Consider the following 6,000-nt stretch of genomic DNA (forward strand, 5'->3'; position numbering starts at 1 on the left):
CTCAGTCTTGGTGACAAGCATAGTTGATAGAGGGCAGGGCTGCCAAAAGAAAGATGAGAAGGAAGGAAGAGTCTTTTCAGACACAGAACATTAGACATGAAAGGAATTTAAGAGGTAACTGATTTCAATTTGCTCATTTTACCAATGAAAAGTTAAGTCCCAGAGAGGGAAAGTTACTTATCCAATGTTACTGAAAGGAATCAGAATATAACCTAGTTTTCTTCGCTTTTGGTCCTCTGTTCTTTCTGTAACATCAGAGTAGAATACCTGAATAGGACTGTAACCTGATACCAAAAAAGAAAGAAAAAAGGAAACCAACACTTTTCTTCGTCAGTGGATAGGTGCATATTTAACAATGAAATAGGAAGGAGCACATGAGAGTTATAGGCTCCAGGGAAAAGGGTTTATTGAGGGAGCAACACCCCAAAGATGAAAAGGACTTTGATTTAGAATATAGTTGATAGGTTAAGCTTTAGAGCTTGTCATCCAAACTTCTCAAAAAAACTTGTCTACACTCACATGTAACTAACAAACACCTCAACTAACTGTATTCTGGCTTTTATGCTCACTTTAGTGTTCTCATTCCTAATTGCCAAGTCCTTACACTACTCTTCTTCATTGACACTATCCATCACTCCTAATTTCTCCTGGAAATAATTTCCTCTTGTCCATGATATCAAACTGTGTGTTCTCATAATCATCTATTTCTTATTAATGGGCTCCTCTTCCTCTCTGCCTCCTGCTCTTCTCAATCTACAAAGTCCCTACATAGTGAAATCTACTCTCATAATTTCAACTGCCACAGTAGGCTTTTGCCTGTTCAATGTGCGTTTCCATCCTCTTTCTAGTTCTTTTGAAGAATTCCTCCCTTACTGGTATTGTGAGGTGTCATCTGTGGTGCTCATATCCTCCCTGCCACAGAAGTAGACGTGAGACCTGCGTGCACTTGCTGAGTCACTTCAGTTGTGTCCAACTCTTTGTAACCCTGTGGACTGTAGCCCTCCAGGCTCCTCTGTCCATGGGATTCTCCAGGCAAGAATTCTGGAGTGGGTTACCATACCCTCCAGGGGATCTCCCTGACCGACGATTGAACCTACGTCTCTTATGTCTCCTGCACTGGCAAGCAGATTCTTTACCACTAGCACCACCTAGGAAGCGCCAACTGAGCCAATCATGTTATTTCCTTCTCTTCAACACACTAATTAATGAAAGGATGAGTATCTGTCCAAGTTGGCCTAATCAGAGGCCTCCTTAGTCTTCTGCTAGAAATAATAGGAAAGACTGTCTTCTTTTTGGATAGTGAGTTGTAAAGATACAGGCCTAGGGTGGTCAGTGGCCAACTTTTTCTCCACCTGGAGGAAACAGCTAAAGAGTATGAGTTATAGAAAGAGAATCTGACAACTGAGGAACACTTCAGGAGGCTTGAGCCCTGCATTTAGTTGTGTCCAAACACAGCAAGCTCTACTCCTGGATGGATGAGCCAATAATTAGTTTGAGGAATTCTGATAACTCTGAAATCTTATCCAGAACTTTGATGTATGATATATAACATGACATAGAAATAGTTGCCTCCTGGATGGTCACTTGAAAGTCCCATATGGTCTCTAAGCTTGTCATGTCTTAACTGAATTTGACTGGTCCTCCAAAAGCCTGCTTCTCCTATGTTCCTTATTGTAGAGAACATCATTACCATTATATCCAGTTACCCAAGTTAAAAATCTAAAAATTTGCCCTAAACTTCTTCCTACTTCCCTATATTTATTCTCAACAATATTGCTAGTTTTACTCACTGAACCCGGCTCAACTCCATCTCTTCCTCTCTATCCTCACTTACAGTTTGGTTTCAGTCCTCATTTTCTCTTGTTTGGACTATAGCAAGAAACCTGTATGTAGTTGACCTGCTCAAATCTGTTTGTCATACTGTTGTCAGAGTTACCTCCTTTGTAGATTTGACCACATCTCCCCTGCAAAGAGATGGGGAAACAATGGACACAGTGACAGACTTTATTTTCTTGGGCTCCAAAATCATTGTGGATGGTGACTGCAGCCATGAAATTAAAAGATGCTTGCTCCTTGGAGGAAAAGCAATGACAAACCTAGACAGCATATTAAAAAGTAGAGATGTTACTTTGCCTATAAAGGTCCATGTAGTCTAAGCTATGGTTTTCCCAGTAGTCATGTACAGATGTGAGAGCTGGGCAATAAAAGAGGCTTTTTTCTCCAGAGCTCCAGATATGTTTCTAATGAACAGTCGTGTTTAAAAGCAACTGGACTATATGATGATCTTTTACTTTTATCTAGTTTCACATTTTTTATTTCATATTCAGTGCTCCCATTTCATTTAGTTTATGTTCTCCAATTTCTCCATCTCTTTTTTAAATGTTCTTTCTCAAGCCTTTATCAAGTATAGTAAAACAGCTTTTGTATACATAGATATAAATATGTATAATATATATTTTAGAAAACTTATGAATTTTTGCCTAACTAAAAAATTATGACATTTTGATTCCACTTGTTTGACTTAGTCTGAATAGAATGCTAGGTTTCTAATTTAAAAATATATATTCAATAAGCAACAAAGGTTTGCTGTATAGCATAGGGAACTGTAGTCAATATCTTGCAATAACCTATGATGGAAAATAATTTCAAAAATTATATATGTGTATTTATATAATTGAATCACCTTGCTGTGTACCTGAAACATTGTAAGTCAATATACTTCAATAAAATATATATATTTAAAAAAAGGCTGAGTGTCAAAGAATTGATGCCTTTGAACTGTGGTGCTAGAGAAGACTCTTGAGAGTCCCTTGGACAACAAGGAAATCAAACCAGTCAATCCTAAAGGAAATCAACCCTGAATATTCATTGGAAGGACTGGTGCTGAAGCTGAAGCTCCAATACTTTGGCCACCTGATGCAAAGAGCTGAGTCATTGGAAAAGGCCCTGATGGTGGCAAAGATTGAAGGCAGGAGGAGAAGGGGAGGACAGGATGAGATGGTTGGATGGCATCACCAAGTCAATGGACATGGGTTGGAGCAAACTCTGGGAGATGGTGAAGAACAGGGAAGCCTGGCATGCTGCAGTCCATGGGGTTGCAGAGTCATACAACTGAGCAACTGAAAAACTCCTCAGTTTAAATCTCTCCACTGCCTCCCCATCTTCTCTAGGATAAAGCTGAAAGTGTTTATAACATGAATTATAAGGTCTTCTGTTACCTGACCCAGCTTTCCTCTCTAGCTTCAGTTCCTGGCCTTAAATTCTATGCTCTTGCAACAATGAACTACTTGTCCCCAAATACCCACTGTGCTGTTTCTCACCTCTGTGCTATTGCTCATGCTGTCTCCTCTCCATACCCGCCTTTTCCTTTAAAAATCAGCCAGGCCTTACTTCTTCCAGGAAGTTAACTACCCTCCTCCTGGGCAGTTTCTAATTCCTGCCCTATGCCACCTGGTTTAGGTATTGTCTTCTGTGCTACCATAATACCCTTCATTCCATCAATAAATATTTATTGAGTGCTGATTAAATTGAACAAGATAGCCTCTCCCTTCATGGAGGTAACATTTTCTTGCCTTGTGGTAAAGTTCTTGTCAGTCACTGCACTTTACACTGAATTAAGCTGAATTATACTCACCTGTTTGACTTTTCTGCTAGATCATGAGATATAAAAGGACAAAAATCATGGCCAATTTAACTTTTTATCTTTAGAACCTGGCCAGGAAACTGGCACATGATAGACACTCAATATTTGTCGACTGATTTAGACTCAGGAGGGTCATTCCAGAATACAGGTAGGAGGGAAAGAGGAGTAGAGTTAGGTCTGATCTCAGTGGGGACAGGGAAGGAGAGGCTGGAGAGAGAGATAAAGGGATAAATGTGACTACAATGTGGAAAGCATATTAGTAGAGGCTATGGGAGCCCAGAGATGTGTTTTTATCCAGTGTATTGAAGCAGTTGGTGACCCATGAGGCTATTCACTCTGTATGGTTAGCAGTCTTTTCTGGGAAGGGGAAAGCCTGCTGCTTTACTAAAAGGGAGAGATTATATGCTGACATTCAGTGTATGCTTTCTTTGAGTTCTCCCTCACACTAGCCCTGCAAACTGTGTTAGTACCATTTTACTAATGTGAAAGCAGAGACTCAGAGGTGAAATTATTTATCCAAGGCCACACAGTTAGTAAGTGGCAGAGCTGGGACTTGAGCCCAGGTCTGATTCTAAACAACATAATCAGTTATTATTAGGTTCTACTGCATATAATAGGAAAAAAATGCCAGATAAGAATGTATGAAATAAGATAGAGGTTTATTTCCCTCTCATATACAAAAGTCTAGAAGTGGGAGGTCTGGAGTTGGTATGGTGATTCCCTGGCACCACCTAGGACCTAAGCTCCAATTTCTTGGTGCTGCCATGCTCAGTATTAGTTTCCTTCCTGGAGGTTACCTCATGGTCTAAGACAGCTGCTGAGCCTAGTCTGCTATATATGCATATCAGACAGCAGTTAGAAGCAGGGGAAAACAAAAGAGTAATTTTTTCCCCAGGCAAGTCAGCTCTCTTTAAGCTATCTTCTGAGAAGTTAAACATAGCACTTCTGCTTATATCTCCTTGCTAGGAAGCTTATATCAGGTGTATATAGCTGGGGTGGGGAGGGGAGTTAGAGAAATGCACTTTCAGCTAAGTGAATTTGCTGCCCCAAATAAAGGTGGACTATTGCTATTAAAGAAAAAGAGGGACTAGGTATTGAGTGCACCAAGCAATCTCTGTAAAAATATTGTTTCAGTACATTTTAGGAATAACTTACATATAATAAAGGGCTCATTTTAAATGTACAAGCTGATGAGTTTTGACAAATGTAAGCAGTTGTATAATCAGCACCACAATCAAGATATTAAATATTTTGTTATCATTTCTAAAAGGCCTTTTGTGTCCCCTTGTAAACAATGTCCTCCAATCACTGGTCCCAGACAATCAGCGGTTTGCTGTCACTTTAGTTTTTCCCATTCTGTTGGGTTGGCCAAAAGTTCATTTGGGAAAGAGCTGAGTGAACTTTTTGGCCAACCCAGTAGAATTTCATGTAGTCTTTTGTGTCTGATCTTTCACTCTGCATGTTTATAAGTTGATTCTTTTTGTTGTATGTATCCATAGTCTGTTCCTTTTTTATGGCTGAGTGGTATTGTATGGTGGAGAAGGCAATGGCACCCCACTCCAGTACTCGTGCCTGGAAAATCCCATGGACAGAGGAGCCTGGTAGGCTACAATCCATGGGGTCGCGAAGAGTCGGACACGACTGAGCGACTTCACTTTCACTTTTCACTTTCATGCATTGGAGAAGGAAATGGCAACCCACTCCAGTGTTCTTGCCTGGAGAATCCCAGGGACGGGGGAGCCTGGTGGGCTGCCATCTATGAGGTCACACAGAGTCGGACACAACTGAAGAGACTTAGCAGCAGCAGCAGTATTGTATGGTATAAATATCCCACGGTTTTAAAAACCCATTCTCAGTCAAGATGGCAGAATAGGAGGATGCAGTATTCAGCTCTCCTTACAAATACATCAAGAATACATCTACAAATGGAAAAATTCTCACAGAGCACCTGCTAAACATTAATAGAAGACTTCAGACACCTCAAAGAATAAGAAAAATTCCTTTGCAACCAGATAGGATGAAAGAAAGAAAAAAAGGAGGAATTGGGAAGGGACCAGCATGCCTGGCAGGAAGCTGAAGATGAGGAGAGGTCCCTGCACTCAGAAAAACTCCCTCACAGTGGGGAAATCCGCTGGGACCTTTTGAGGATTGGAGGGGAATGCAGTGAATGCTATGTGGAAGGCTGGGCAAAGTAGGGACTGTGTGCATGGTCTGGGTCACAGCCCAGCACCCCAGCCTGAGTCATGTGTCTCCTCTTATGGAGGGGGACTGGGTGCTGGAAAGTGGGACTTGGAGTGCAAATCCAGGGAGGGGACAGCTGTTGGGTGTGAAAAGACAGCCTGCAGGGACAGGAGTGA

Source organism: Ovis aries, chromosome X (genome assembly GCF_016772045.2).
Source record: "Ovis aries strain OAR_USU_Benz2616 breed Rambouillet chromosome X, ARS-UI_Ramb_v3.0, whole genome shotgun sequence".
Taxonomy (NCBI): domain Eukaryota; kingdom Metazoa; phylum Chordata; class Mammalia; order Artiodactyla; family Bovidae; genus Ovis; species Ovis aries.